This window comes from Triticum aestivum, chromosome 3A (assembly GCF_018294505.1).
Source record: "Triticum aestivum cultivar Chinese Spring chromosome 3A, IWGSC CS RefSeq v2.1, whole genome shotgun sequence".
In the NCBI taxonomy this organism is placed as follows: Eukaryota; Viridiplantae; Streptophyta; class Magnoliopsida; order Poales; family Poaceae; genus Triticum; species Triticum aestivum.
Genome location: NC_057800.1, coordinates 729,813,828 through 729,830,550, shown reverse-complemented (window position 1 = coordinate 729,830,550; position 16,723 = coordinate 729,813,828).

Sequence of the window (16,723 nt, the reverse complement as noted above, 5' to 3'; positions counted from 1 at the left end):
ACAAAGTCCCAACACCGGTCCATATTCGTATCCGGGTTGGTCTCTCCTTATTCCTAACTTACAATACAAGTTTATATACAAATGTCGGTTTACAGCTACAAGTCTTAAACTGACTACGGGCTTTAGGCCCTCATCTGTCTTCTCGGGCTTTAGCACTCTTGAACTACTGATGAAGTTGACCCGGCCCAGATAGGCCGGTTTACGCCCAGCAGTAATATCTCCAACATTAGGCCCCAGATTGATTTGAACGGGTTCATGTCAATCCTTTAGCAAAAACTTCGTCTTCAACATCTTCTCATAAATTGGTAAACCGCCATGATGTCATCTTCTCTGATTGCTGTAAACCGGAGTGACGTCACCTGTCATGACGAAGCTATCCATTACGCTTGCTTGTTTAATAGATCTACGGAAATCGAGGCAACAGCTCCGTTTCGCGGCCCCTTGATTGTCGCGCCTGACATATGTCCTTTTGCCTTATAAATAGGACCGAAGGGTCATTTCTTTTCTCCCCTTCATGCCTTTCTTCTTCGTCTTCCTCGCGTCGCCAGCCTCGGAGCTCCGCCGCCACCGTCAACTTCTGCACCAACCTTGGCCGCTGCATCAACCTGAACGCACCAGAGCACCGCGACAACCTTCCGCGTCTTCCTCAACTCTGGTAAGCCTGCTGCTCTTCTCAACACAGATCTGTTCTAGGGTTTTGTGTTCTTGCAGTGTTCATCTCCTGTTCATGTTCATATACTAGCTCCTGGATGCATCTGTGAACCCCTGCTCTATGTAGCGGTAGCTTTTAGTATCCACCTTTAGTTTCATGCCCAAGACCATAGATCTCACATATATTTCTGCCCATTGATTCAATACTGTTCTGCTTTGAGCTTTTGAATATTTTTCTTATTTTCTGAACTTGCTTCAGATCCAATGCTGTAGAGAAATCTTGTGAAATCTGTTTCTGCATACTTATCCATCCGCAATCTCAGCTGTTTCAATGCTTAGATCAGGCGGTTTAACCCTGTAGAAAAAATTGCCAAACCGGTATATACCATTAGTCCCCTTGTTGAACCGCCAGATGTTGTTGCTTCATAAAACTCTGGTTTAGATAGATCTGTCTCCGGTTTAACATTGCACATACCAATGTACCTTAATCAGTGCATTTTTGAACCGGGATCCTCTACCATGTAGATTTCATCATGGCCAAGCAAGTATATGAGTGCAATTGGGTTCCTTCTCGCATCACAGAAGCTCAACTGGACGATTTAGTCCTGATCGGTGCCTTAGGCAGCAAAGATACCATCCATTGGAGGGCTCCCGGCAAAGAATGCCCTCCCACACCTCAAGAAGGAGAGGTCGTCGTTTTCGTAGATCACTTAGCCCGGGGTTTTAAGCCGCCCGGTTCTAAATTTTACCGGGATGTTTTAGCCGATTTCCAACTCCATCCACAAGACACTGGCCCCAACTCTCTTACAAACATGTGTCACTTCCAAGTGCTCTGTGAGGCGTTCTTTCAAGAGGAGCCCACAGTGGAATTGTTCAGAGACCTTTTCCATCTAAACCGCCGTACTGAGTTTACTGACGGCTCCAATACGGAGTTGGGTGGCGTGGCGATTCAGAAAAGGAAAGAGGTCACATACCCTCACGCCAAACTGCACAGCCACCCCAAAGAGTGGAATCAGACATGGTTCTATTGCAAAGACACCTCCCCTGCTGGAGAGAATCCCTTGCCTGGCTTTCGTCCGGAGTGGCTCAGCAATACACACCCCTTTCCGCAAAGGTTGACTGCCCAGGAGAGAAGTAAATATACTCCTCAACTGTCAAAGCTCAGAGCCTTTATGGCCAACGGTTTAACAGGGGTTGATCTTGCTCGTTGTTGGATATCATGGAGCATACTGCCCCTTAGTCAGCGCTCCGGTTTGATGTGCGAGTATACTGGCAGTGTTGATGACCCACTGCGACATTCCAACATCCAGCTCACCGATGAAGAGATCACAGAGGCTGTGAATAAGATGCTGAATGAACCGGAACACATCTGTGCTAAAACTGGCCTGCTTCCCTTCTGTGCCACCAACAAACCGCCAACTATAAGACTTTGATTTTTCTTTTTGCTGAATCTGTTATTGATATATCTGGTCATTGTTTAATATCAGTGTCTGTGTAACTAGGGCAATGATCCGTTTTGGTGCAAGAAACTGCCACAGGAGAAACCAGAAAAACCAGACAAACCGGAAAGAGCAACCTGGCAAAAGACTAAAGCTGTGAAGAAGACTGCCCACAGGAAAAGAACCACTGCATCCTCCAATCCGGCCCTTGATGATGATGTGGATAATCTGGACCTTGAGGTAGGGCTTGACTCACTTGGCTTATTTTTCATGCGTCTTATTGATGATGATATTTGTCAGGATGATGCCGAAGCCAGACATGCTGATGCTGTAGAGGTAATTATTCTCTCTTCCGATTCAGAACCTTTGCCTTCACTAAAAATCCGTCAGGCAAACCGGAAAGTTAAATTTTCTCATCCTCTTACTTATTTGGATCCCAAATTTCTTATGAAGACCCAACAGCACGAAGCTCGTCGCACCACCCGGCACAGCGGCCAGGTAGTTACCTCCGCCGGTTTACCGAACAGTCCGGTTCGGAAACGCCGCTCAGAGGTCTCTAATTTGCTTGTCAGTGCTTGTCCTAAAGTGGGCTGCTTTCGTCAACCTCTTAATCCATTTGACTCCGATTACCAGGTTACTTCCCACTCATCCTCTGGCGAGTCATCGGCTACTCAGCTGCCCCCGCTCAAAACGGTGCTTGGTTAAGCTATACTTATCATAATATTTGCAGTACATCACCTTGGAACATATGCTGTATTTGATTTTTTTATTCCTTTCAGGGCCAAGCCTAGGCCAAGCAAGAAGGCTCGCCTGGACAAAGCGGCCGAAGAAGATGCCATCCTTGAACCGGGCAAAACACCAGATCTTGAAGCGGCTATTCCTGAGGATATACCCAATGATCCACCGCAGCAAGATGACGATCTTATTGCTGAAGAGAAACCTATTGATACCTCCAGTCCTGTCAATCAGCCAACAAGTTCCATCCGGATTGAGAAATTCACCGGTCCAACAAAACCTACTGACAAGCCAACAGCCCCAGTGCAAACCGGCGATGCCAAGGATGATGAGGTTGTCATTACTGGCATTGGCCATACAGAGCCAAGCAATAATGTCGCTTTGTCCAAACACACTGCCAAGGAAGAATTTGCTGCTTTTGGCAAAGGCAAGTGGAATGTTGATCTAGCGACTTACGCTGCTCTGAATGCCCAAGATATCCATTCCGGCTACCTGAACCGACTGTATACCAGTCGTGACTATGAAGCCGGTCTGGTTAACATGATGAAAGATAAATATGAGGTAACTTCCATATGCTCTTTCCTGCTTGTATGCTTCAATTCTTGCTGACTCTCCTAGCCCCCAAGGGCCGGTTTGTAATCTTCTTTCAAACCGGGACTTACTAATATGAATCTTAATGCTTTGAAATTCGCTGATGTAGCCCCCAAGGGCCGGTTCAACTTAGCGTAGTTAAACCGGGACTTTAAGTAATTGAGATTGCCGCATCAGAATATATACGAGCAAATAGCCATTAGCCCCCAAGTGCCAAGTTGAATACTTGTATTGATCTTGGGATTTTGTAAGCAATTGAAAGATGAAGATCGAATATGCATTAGCCCCTAAGTGCCAAGTGCATAACTTGTTATGTGGTTGGTACTTCAATCCTTGTACCGTTTTGCTGAAGCATATAACTGTCTGCATGCAGGCTGAGCTGAAGACGAAAGAAAGCCAAGTTGCCGATCTCCAAGAAAATCTGAAATCCCAACAAGCTGAAACCTCCAAACCAAAAGAGGAATTAGCCAGCACTTTAAGCGCCATGGAACAGCTTAAGGAGAGCTTCAAGAAGAAGCGGGCGGATTGGGCCACTAAAAAGTCTGCTTTACTCAAACGAGCAGAGGATGCCGAGGCTGCACTAAAACCGGTGGCGGATGAACTGAGCAGCATAAAGCGGCACGTGCATGCCATGACCACTGCTATCTTTGGTAAGCCAGTTTGACTTCTGAATTGATTCTGCCGTCTTACAAAGCTGCCGGTTTGTTAACCCTTTATGATATTTCAGGGACACGCATTGGTCACTTGGGGTCAGATGTGCAGAAGAAATTGAAAGCCGCCTATACGTTGAACGAACAACTATACACTGGTGCACAGCGTATCATCTATACTGCATCCCACAACATACCGGCGCCCACTTTGATTCAAGACACTCTGATGAAACTGTCGGTGCTTCCTGCCCGGGTTGAAGAGCTGAAGAAATCTGCTGCTCGAACCGGTGCGATCAATGCCTTAATCCGGGCAAAAGCTTGGGTGCCGGATTTGTTGGAAATATGCCCTAGAGGCAATAATAAAAGGATTATTATTATATTTCCTTGTTCATGATAATTGTCTTTTATTCATGCTATAATTGTGTTATCCGGAAATCGTAATACATGTGTGAATACATAGACACCAACATGTCCCTAGTAAGCCTCTAGTTGACTAGCTCGTTGATCAACAGATAGTCATGGTTTCCTGACTATGGACATTGGATGTCATTGATAACGAGATCACATCATTAGGAGAATGATGTGATGGACAAGACCCAATCCTAAACATAGCACAAGATCGTATAGTTCGTTTGCTAGAGTTTTTCCAATGTCAAGTATCTTTTCCTTAGACCATGAGATCGTGTAACTCCCGGATACCGTAGGAATGCTTTGGGTGTACCAAACGTCACAACGTAACTGGGTGACTATAAAGGTATACTGCGGGTATCTTCGAAAGTGTCTGTTGGGTTGACACGGATCAAGACTGGGATTTGTCACTCCGTATGACGGAGAGGTATCTTTGGGCCCACTCGGTAATGCATCATCATAATGAGCTCAAAGTGACCAAGTGTCTGGTCATGGGATCATGCATTACGGTATGAGTAAAGTGACTTGCCGGTAACGAGATTGAACGAGGTATTGGGATACCGACGATCGGATCTCGGGCAAGTAACGTACCGATTGACAAAGGGAATTGTATATGGGGTTGCTTGAATCCTCGACATCGTGGTTCATCCGATGAGATCATCGAGGAGCATGTGGGAGCCAACATGGGTATCCAGATCCCGCTGTTGGTTATTGACCGGAGAGCTGTCTCGGTCATGTCTACATGTCTCCCGAACCCGTAGGGTCTACACACATAAGGTTCGGTGACGCTAGGGTTGTAGAGATATGAATATGCAGTAACCCGAAAGTTGTTCGGAGTCCCGGATGAGATCCCGGACGTCATGAGGAGTTCCAGAATGGTCCGGAGGTGAAGAATTATATATAGGAAGTGCAGTTTCGGCCATCGGGAGAGTTTCGGGGGTCACCGGTATTGTACCGGGACCACCGGAAGGGTCCCGGGGGTCCACCGGGTGGGGCCACCCATCCCGGAGGGCCCCATGGGCTGAAGTGGGGAGGGGAACCAGCCCATAGTGGGCTGGTGCGCCCCCTTTGGCCCACCCCATGCGCCTAGGGTTGGGAACCCTAGGGTGGGGGGCGCCCCACCTGGCTTGGGGGGCACTCCACCCCTTGGCCACCGCCCCCCTAGGAGATCCCATCTCCTAGGGCCGGTGCCCCCCCTAGGGGAGCCTATATAAAGGGGGGAGGGAGGGGCAGCCGCACCCTTGACTCTTGGCGCCTCCCTCTCCCCTGCTACACCTCTCCCTCTCGCAGAAGAACGGCGAAGCCCTGCTGCGGTGACTGCTGCATCCACCACCACGCCGTCGTGCTGCTGGATCTTCATCAAACTCTCCTCCCCCCTTGCTGGATCAAGAAGGAGGAGACGTCACGCTGACCGTACGTGTGTTGAACACGGAGGTGCCGTCCGTTCGGTGCTAGGATCTCCGGTGATTTGGATCACGTCGAGTACGACTTCCTCATCCCCGTTCTTTGAACGCTTCCGCGCGTGATCTACAAAGGTATGTAGATGAAATCCGATCACTCGTTGCTAGATGAACTCATAGATGGATCTTGGTGAAACCGTAGGAAAATTTTTGTTTTCTGCAACGTTCCCCAACAGTGGCATCATGAGCTAGGTCTATGCGTAGTTCTTTTTGCACGAGTAGAACACAATTTGTTGTGGGCGTAGATGTTGTCAACTTTCTTGCCTCTACTAGTCTTATTTTGCTTCAGCGGTATTGTGGGATGAAGCGGCCCGGACCAACCATACACGTACGCTTACGTGAGACCGGTTCCACCGACTGACATGCACTAGTTGCATAAGGTGGCTGGCGGGTGTCTATCTCTCCCACTTTAGTTGGAGCGGATTTGATGAAAAGGGTCCTTATGAAGGGTAAATAGAAGTTGACAAATCACGTTATGGCTTTAACGTAGGTAAGAAAACGTTCTTGCTAGAACCCTCTTGCAGCCACGTAAAACTTGCAACAACAATTAGAGGACGTCTAACTTGTTTTTGCAGCAAGTGTTCTGTGATGTGATATGGCCAAAGTTGTGATGAATGATGAATGATATATATGTGATGTATGAGATCATGTTCTTGTAATAGGAATCACGACTTGCATGTCGATGAGTATGACAACCGGCAGGAGCCATAGGAGTTGTCTCTATTTTTTGTATGACCTGCGTGTCATTGAGAAACGCCATGTAAATTACTTTACTTTATTGCTAAACGTGTTAGCCATAGTAGCAGAAGTAATAGTTGGCGAGCAACTTCATGGAGACACGATGATGGAGATCATGGTGTCATGACGGTGACAAGATGATCATGGAGCCCCAAGATGGAGATCACAGGAGCTATATGATACTGACCATATCATGTCACTATTATTCGATTGCATGTGATGTTTATCATGTTTTTGCATCTTGTTTACTTAGAACGACGGTAGTAAATAAGATGATCCCTCATAATAATTTCAAGAAAGTGTTCCCCTAACTGTGCACCGTTGCGACAGTTTGTTGTTTCGAAGCACCACGTGATGATCGGGTGTGATAGATTCCAACGTTCACATACAACGGGTGTAAGACAGATTTACACATGCAAACACTTAGGTTGACTTGACGAGCCTAGCATGTACATACATGGCCTCGGAACACAGAAGACCGAAAGGTTGAGCCGTATAGAAGATACAATCAACATGAAGATGTTCACCGATGTTGACTAGTCCGTCTCACGTGATGATCGGACACGGCCTAGTTAACTCGGATCATGTTATACTTAGATGACTGGAGGGATGTCTATCTAAGTGGGAGTTCATTGAATAATTTGATTAGATGAACTTAATTATCATGAACTTAGTCTAAAATCTTTACAACATGCATTGTAGATCAAATGGCCAACGTTGTCCTCAACTTCAACGCGTTCCTAGAGAAAACCAAGCTGAAAGACGATGGCAGCAACTATACGGACTGGGTCCGGAACCTGAGGATCATCCTCATAGCTGCCAAGAAAGATTATGTCCTACAAGCACCGCTAGGTGAAGCACCTGCTCTCCCTGCAGAACAAGACGTTATGAACGCTTGGCAGACACGTACCGATGATTACTCCCTCGTTCAGTGCGGCATGCTTTACAGCTTAGAGCCGGGGCTCCAAAAGCGTTTTGAGAGACACGGAGCATATGAGATGTTCGAAGAGCTGAAAATGGTTTTTCAAGCTCATGCCCGGGTCGAGAGATATGAAGTCTCCGACAAGTTCTTCAGCTGTAAGATGGAGGAAAACAGTTCTGTCAGTGAGCACATACTCACTATGTCTGGGTTACATAACCGCTTGACTCAGCTGGGAGTTAATCTCCCGGATGACGCGGTCATTGACAGAATCCTTCAGTCGCTTCCACCGAGCTACAAGAGCTTTGTGATGAACTTCAATATGCAGGGGATGGAAAAGACCATTCCTGAAGTATTTGCAATGCTGAAATCAGCAGAGGTAGAAGTCAAAAAGGAACATCAAGTGTTGATGGTGAATAAAACCACTAAGTTCAAGAAAGGCAAGGGTAAGAAGAACTTCAAGAAGGACGGCAAGGGAGTTGCCGCGCCCGGCAAGCAAGCTGCCGGGAAGAAGCCAAAGAATGGACCCAAGCCTGAGACTGAGTGTTTTTATTGCAAGGGAAGTGGTCACTGGAAGCGGAACTGCCCCAAATACTTAGCGGACAAGAAGGCCGGCATCACGAAAGGTATATGTGATATACATGTAATTGATGTGTACCTTACCAGTACTCGTAGTAGCTCCTGGGTATTTGATACCGGTGCGGTTGCTCACATTTGTAACTCAAAGCAGGAGCTGCGAAATAAGCGGAGACTGGCGAAGGACGAGGTGACGATGCGCGTCGGGAATGGTTCCAAGGTCGATGTGATCGCCGTCGGCACGCTACCTCTACATTTACCTACGGGATTAGTTTTAAACCTCAATAATTGTTATTTAGTGCCAGCTTTGCAGCTGAGCATGAACATTGTATCAGGATCTCGTTTAATTCGAGATGGCTACTCATTTAAATCCGAGAATAATGGTTGTTCTATTTATATGAGAGATATGTTTTATGGTCATGCTCCGATGGTGAATGGTTTATTCTTAATGAATCTCGAGCGTAATGCTACACATATTCATAGTGTGAATACCAAAAGATGTAAGGTTGATAATGATAGTCCCACATACTTGTGGCACTGCCGCCTTGGTCACATAGGTGTCAAACGCATGAAGAAGCTCCATGCAGATGGACTTTTAGAGTCTCTTGATTACGAATCATTTGACACGTGCGAACCATGCCTCATGGGTAAAATGACCAAGACTCCATTCTCAGGAACAATGGAGCGAGCAACCAACTTATTGGAAATCATACATACTGATGTGTGCGGTCCAATGAGTGTTGAGGCTCGCGGTGGCTATCGTTATGTTCTCACCCTCACTGATGACTTGAGTAGATATGGGTATGTCTATTTAATGAAACACAAGTCTGAGACCTTTGAAAAGTTCAAGGAATTTCAGAGTGAGGTTGAGAATCAACGTGACAGGAAAATCAAGTTCTTGCGATCAGATCGTGGAGGAGAATACTTGAGTCACGAGTTTGGCACACACTTAAGAAAATGTGGAATAGTTTCACAACTGACGCCGCCTGGAACACCTCAGCGTAATGGTGTGTCCGAACGTCGTAATCGCACTCTATTAGATATGGTGCGATCTATGATGTCTCTTACCGATTTACCGCTATCATTTTGGGGCTATGCTTTAGAGACTGCCGCATTCACTTTAAATAGGGCTCCGTCGAAATCCGTTGAGACGACACCGTATGAATTATGGTTTGGGAAGAAACCTAAGCTGTCGTTTCTAAAAGTTTGGGGATGCGATGCTTATGTCAAGAAACTTCAACCTGAAAAGCTCGAACCCAAGTCGGAAAAATGCGTCTTCATAGGATACCCTAAAGAAACTATTGGGTATACCTTCTACCTCAGATCCGAAGGCAAGATCTTTGTTGCCAAGAATGGATCCTTTCTAGAGAAGGAGTTTCTCTCGAAAGAAGTAAGTGGGAGGAAAGTAGAACTTGATGAAGTATTACCTCTTGAACCGAAAAATGGCGCAACTCAAGAAAATGTTCCTGAGGTGCCTGCACCGACTAGAGAGGAAGTTAATGATGATGATCATGAAACTTCAGATCAAGTTGCTACTGAACTTCGTAGGTCCACAAGGACACGTTCCGCACCAGAGTGGTACGGCAACCCTGTCTTGGAAATCATGTTGTTAGACAACGGTGAACCTTCGAACTATGAAGAAGCGATGGCGGGCCCGGATTCCGACAAATGGCTGGAAGCCATGAAATCCGAGATAGGATCCATGTATGAAAACGAAGTATGGACTTTGACTGACTTGCCCGTTGAGCAGCGAGCCATAGAAAATAAATGGATCTTTAAGAAGAAGACAGACGCGGATGGAAATGTGACCATCTATAAAGCTCGGCTTGTCGCTAAGGGTTATCGACAAGTTCAAGGGGTTGACTACGATGAGACTTTCTCACCCGTAGCGAAGCTGAAGTCCGTCCGAATCATGTTAGCAATTGCCGCATTCTATGATTATGAGATATGGCAAATGGACGTCAAAACGGCATTCCTTAATGGTTTCCTTAAGGAAGAATTGTATATGATGCAGCCGGAAGGTTTTGTCGATCCTAAGAATGCTGACAAGGTGTGCAAGCTCCAACGCTCGATTTATGGGCTGGTGCAAGCATCTCGGAGTTGGAACATTCGCTTTGATGAGATGATCAAAGCGTTTGGGTTTATGCAGACTTATGGAGAAGCCTGCGTTTACAAGAAAGTGAGTGGGAGCTCTGTAGCATTTCTCATATTATATGTAGATGACATACTTTTGATGGGAAATGATATAGAGCTTTTGGACAGCATTAAGGCCTACTTGAATAAGAGTTTTTCAATGAAGGACCTTGGAGAAGCTGCTTATATATTAGGCATCAAGATCTATAGAGATAGATCAAGACGCCTCATAGGTCTTTCACAAAGCACATACCTTGATAAGATATTGAAGAAGTTCAATATGGATCAGTCTAAGAAGGGGTTCTTGCCTGTGTTGCAAGGTGTGAAATTGAGCTCAGCTCAATGTCCGACCACGGCAGAAGATATAGAAGAGATGAGTGTCATCCCCTATGCCTCAGCCATAGGGTCTATTATGTATGCCATGCTATGTACCAGACCTGATGTAAACCTTGCCGTAAGTTTGGTAGGTAGGTACCAAAGTAATCCCGGCAAGGAACACTGGACAGCGGTCAAGAATATCCTGAAGTACCTGAAAAGGACTAAGGAAATGTTTCTCGTTTATGGAGGTGACGAAGAGCTCGTCGTAAAGGGTTACGTCGATGCTAGCTTCGACACAGATCTGGATGACTCTAAGTCACAAACCGGATACGTGTATATTTTGAATGGTGGGGCAGTAAGCTGGTGCAGTTGCAAGCAGAGCGTCGTGGCGGGATCTACATGTGAAGCGGAGTACATGGCGGCCTCGGAGGCAGCGCATGAAGCAATTTGGGTGAAGGAGTTCATCACCGACCTAGGAGTCATACCCAATGCGTCGGGGCCGATCAAACTCTTCTGTGACAACACTGGAGCTATTGCACTTGCCAAGGAGCCCAGGTTTCACAAGAAGACCAGGCACATCAAGCGTCGCTTCAACTCCATTCGTGAAAATGTTCAAGATGGAGACATAGATATTTGTAAAGTACATACGGACCTGAATGTAGCAGATCCGTTGACTAAACCTCTCCCTAGAGCAAAACATGATCAACACCAGAATTCCATGGGTGTTCGATTCATCACAATGTAACTAGATTATTGACTCTAGTGCAAGTGGGAGACTGTTGGAAATATGCCCTAGAGGCAATAATAAAAGGATTATTATTATATTTCCTTGTTCATGATAATTGTCTTTTATTCATGCTATAATTGTGTTATCCGGAAATCGTAATACATGTGTGAATACATAGACACCAACATGTCCCTAGTAAGCCTCTAGTTGACTAGCTCGTTGATCAACAGATAGTCATGGTTTCCTGACTATGGACATTGAATGTCATTGATAACGAGATCACATCATTAGGAGAATGATGTGATGGACAAGACCCAATCCTAAACATAGCACAAGATCGCATAGTTCGTTTGCTAGAGTTTTTCCAATGTCAAGTATCTTTTCCTTAGACCATGAGATCGTGTAACTCCTGGATACCGTAGGAATGCTTTGGGTGTACCAAACGTCACAACGTAACTGGGTGACTATAAAGGTATACTACGGGTATCTCCGAAAGTGTCTGTTGGGTTGACACGGATAGACACTGGGATTTGTCACTCCGTATGACGGAGAGGTATCTCTGGGCCCACTCGGTAATGCATCATCATAATGAGCTCAAAGTGACCAAGTGTCTGGTCATGGGATCATGCATTACGGTACGAGTAAAGTGACTTGCCGGTAACGAGATTGAATGAGGTATTGGGATACCGACGATCGAATCTTGGGCAAGTAACGTACCGATTGACAAAGGGAATTGTATACGGGGTTGCTTGAATCCTCGATATCGTGGTTCATCCGATGAGATCATCGAGGAGCATGTGGGAGCCAACATGGGTATCCAGATCCCGCTGTTGGTTATTGACCAGAGAGCCGTCTCGATCATGTCTACATGTCTCCCGAACCCGTAGGGTCTACACACTTAAGGTTCGGTGACGCTAGGGTTGTAGAGATATGAATATGCAGTAACCCGAAAGTTGTTCAGAGTCCCGGATGAGATCCCGGACGTCACGAGGAGTTCCGGAATGGTCCGGAGGTGAAGAATTATATATAGGAAGTGCAGTTTCGGCCATCGGGAGAGTTTCGGGGGTCGCCAGTATTGTACCGGGACCACCGAAAGGGTCCCGGGGGTCCACCGGGTGGGGCCACCCATCCCGGAGGGCCCCATGTGCTGAAGTGGAGAGGGGAAGCAGCCCATAGTGGGCTGGTGCGCCCCCTTTGGCCCACCCCATGCGCCTAGGGTTGGGAACCCTAGGGTGGGGGGGGGCGCCCCACCTGGCTTGGGGGGCACTCCACCCCTTGGCCGCCGCCCCCCTAGGAGATCCCATCTCCTAGGGCCGCCGCCCCCTAGGGGAGCCTATATAAAGGGGGGAGGGAGGGGCCGCTGCACCCTTGACTTGGCGCCTCCCTCTCCCCTGCTACACCTCTCCCTCTCGCAGAAGAACGGCGAAGCCCTGCTGCGGTGACTGCTGCATCCACCACCACGCCGTCGTGCTGCTGGATCTTCATCAAACTCTCCCCCCCTTGCTGGATCAAGAAGGAGGAGACGTCACGCTGACCGTACGTGTGTTGAACACGGAGGTGCCGTCCGTTCGGCGCTAGGATATCCGGTGATTTGGATCACGTCGAGTACGACTTCCTCATCCCCGTTCTTTGAACGCTTCCGCGCGTGATCTACAAAGGTATGTAGATGCAATCCGATCACTCATTGCTAGATGAACTCATAGATGGATCTTGGTGAAACCGTAGGAAATTTTTTGGCAACCATCACATCGTCTGACTAGATCCTCCGCATCAGCATGAGCAGTTAACCAATAGAAGCCATGGCGAAACGCTTTAGCCACCAGAGATTTTGAACCGGCGTGGTGACCACAATCTCCTTCGTGGATCTCACGCAAAATTTCACAGCCTTCTTCAGGAGACACACAGCGTTGAAACTCCCCTGACACACTGCAATGATGCAACTCGCCGTTGATAATAGTCATGGACTTGGACCGCCGGATTATCTGTCGGGCCAGAGTCTCATCCTCTGGTAACTCGCCCCGGTTCTTGTACACCAGGTAAGGAAGCGTCCAATCCGGAATAACATGAAGATCTGCCACCAATTGAGCCTCTGGATCAGGAATAGCCAAATCCGCTTCACCAGGGATCTTGACCGACGGGTTGTGCAGCACATCCAGAAAAACAATGGGCGGGACCGGTTTGTGCTGAGAGCCCAGCCGGCTTAAGGCGTCCGCCGCTTCATTTTTCCGCCGGTCCACGTGGTCCGCCTGATAGCCTTTAAAATGACCTGCAACAATATCCACCTCACGACGATATGCTGCCATGAGTGGGTCCTTGGAGTCCCAAGTGCCAGACACTTGTTGAGCCACGAGGTCCGAGTCACCGAAGCACTTAACTCGACTTAGATTCATCTCCTTAGCCATCCGGAGACCATGGAGCAAGGCTTCATACTCAGCTGCATTGTTAGTACAAGGGAACATTAAGCGGAGAACGTAACAAAACTTATCACCTCGTGGGGAAGTTAATACGACTCCAGCCCCCGAGCCTTCCAATTGCCTGGATCCGTCAAAATGGATGGTCCAATATGTGTGATCTGGCTTTTCTTCAGGTGCTTGCATTTTCGTCCAATCATTGATGAAATCAACAAGCGCTTGAGACTTAACCGCCATTCGAGGCACATACTTCAAACCGTGCGGCCCAAGCTCTATAGCCCACTTGGCAATCCGGCCAGTTGCTTCCCGGTTCTGGATGATATCCCCCAAAGGAGAAGAACTGACCACCGTAATTGGGTGCCCTTGGAAGTATTGTTTAAGCTTCCAGCTTGCCATAAAAACTCTATACACCAGCTTCTGCCAATGCGGATACCTTTGCTTGGACTCAATGAGTACCTCGTTGATATAATAGACCGGACGTTGAACCGGATGCTCCTTACCTGCCTCCTTTCGCTCCACCACAATAGCCATGCTGACCACCCGAGCATTAGCAGCAACATATAGCAGTAACAGCTCCTTGTCAATGGGAGCGGCGAGCACAGGCGGATTGGCCAATTGCCGCTTTAAGTCCTCAAATGCTTCATCAGCAGCGGAACTCCAGACAAACTGATCCGTCTTCTTCAACATCTGATACAAAGGGATTACCTTCTCACCAAGACGACTGATAAACCGGCTTAACGCGGCAATCCGGCCTGCCAGGCGTTGAACATCATTGATACACTTCGGTTTAGCCAGGGAGGTGATGGCTGTGATCTTCTCCTGATTAGCCTCAATTCCCCTATTGGACACCAGAAAACCCAATAACTTGCCCGCCGGTACACCAAAGACACACTTGTCCGGATTAAGCATCATCTTGTATGTCCTCAGGTTATCAAAGGTTTCCTTCAAATCATCAATCAGAGTCTCCTTCTTCCTGGATTTAACCACGATATCATCCACGTAAGCATGTACATTACGGCCAATCTGCTTGTGAAGACAATTTTGCACACACCGTTGATAAGTTGCCTGGGCACTCTTGAGCCCAAAGGGCATAGACACATAGCAGAAGGCTCCAAAGGGAGTTATGAATACTGTCTTCTCCTGGTCCTTAACTGCCATTTTGATCTGATGATAGCCAGAATATGCATCCAAAAAACTTAAACGCTCACAACCCGCCGTAGCATCAATAATTTGATCAATACGGGGGAGGGCAAAAGGATCTGCTGGACAAGCCTTATTAAGATCTGTGTAATCCACACACATGCGCCAGGTGCCGTTTTTCTTAAGGACCAGCACCGGATTGGCAAGCCACTCAGGGTGAAAAACTTCAATAATAAAGCCAGCTGCTAAGAGCCTGGCTGCCTCTTCTCCAATAGCCTTGCGTCTTTCTTCGTTAAACCGGCGGAGGAACTGTTTCACCGGTTTGTATTTAGGATCCACATTAAGGGTGTGCTCAGCGAGTTGCCTCGGTACACCTGGCATGTCAGAGGGCTTCCATGCAAAAATGTCCCGATTCTCACGGATGAACTCGATGAGCGCGCTTTCCTATTTCGGATCCAAGTTGGCACTGATGTTGAACTGCTCGGACGAATTGCCATGTACGAAGTCAACAAGCTTAGTTTCTGCTGCCGATTTGAACTTCAGGGCCGGATCATGCTCCGTAGTTGGCTTCTTTAATGGAGTCATGTCCGCCAGATCAATAGTGTCCTTATAATACTTCAGCTCCTCGGTGGCACAAACCGACTCTGCATAGGCCGCATCTCCTTCCTCGCACTCCAAAGCGATTTTGCGGCTTCCGTGAACCGTTATTGTCCCCTTGTGACCCGGCATCTTTAGCTACAAATACACATAACAGGGCCGTGCCATAAACTTGGCGTAGGCCGGTCGCCCAAACAGGGCGTGATATGGACTTTGGATTTTCACCACTTCAAACGTCAATGTCTCCGACCTGGAATCATGATCATCCCCAAAGGCCACTTCCAGAGCTATCTTACCAACAGGATATGCTGATTTGCCAGGCACTACACCGTGGAACACCGTATTGGACGGTTTGAGATTTTTATCTGTTAGTCCCATACGACGGAAGGTCTCATAGTACAAGATATTAATGCTGCTCCCTCCATCCATGAGCACCTTGGTGAACTTGTAACCTCCCACCTGAGGCGCCACCACCAGAGCCAACTGACCCGGATTATCAACCTGGGGAGGGTGATCCTCTCTGCTCATATGATTGGCTGTTCAGACCAGCGTAGATAACGGGGTATGGCCGGTTCAACAGAGTTGACCGCCCGCCTCTGAACCTTCCGGTCTCGCTTGTCCAAGATAGTGGTGAAGACATGGTACTGCCCACTGCTCAACTGCTTTGGGTTGCTCTGGTAACCTGACTGTTGCTGCTGTTGGTTGTAACCACCCTGGTTGTTCTAACTATTTTGATTATTATGTCCGCCCGGATTACCATTAAATCCTGAACCGGAATTTCCTCCACCGTAACCCGGCCCGGACCCTGAGCCACCGCCGGAGCCGTGATCATACCGGAAAGCATTAGAATTCTTGAACTCCTGCATAATGAAGCAATCCTTCCAAAGGTGGTTTGCTGGCGCCTCCTTCGTCCCATGTCTTGGACAGGGCTGGCTCAGTAGATAGTTTAGGCGGTCCGGGTTAGGGTTGGGTGCCCCATTGCGATTTTTCGGTTTACCCTTGCGTCGCTGGCCATTGTCCTGCGTGTTGGTATTAGCCACAAAGTCCATGTTACCATCCGCTTTACGCTTGCCTCCACCACCATTGCCTGCCCAGTGATGCTGCTGACCTTTGGAGTTGCTGTTCCTCTTTCCCTTCCCTGCCTTGTCATCATCAGATTCGGGATCCTTGGTACTATCAGAATCAGCATACTTTACCAAAGCAGCCATGAGGGTCCCCATGTCAGTGCAA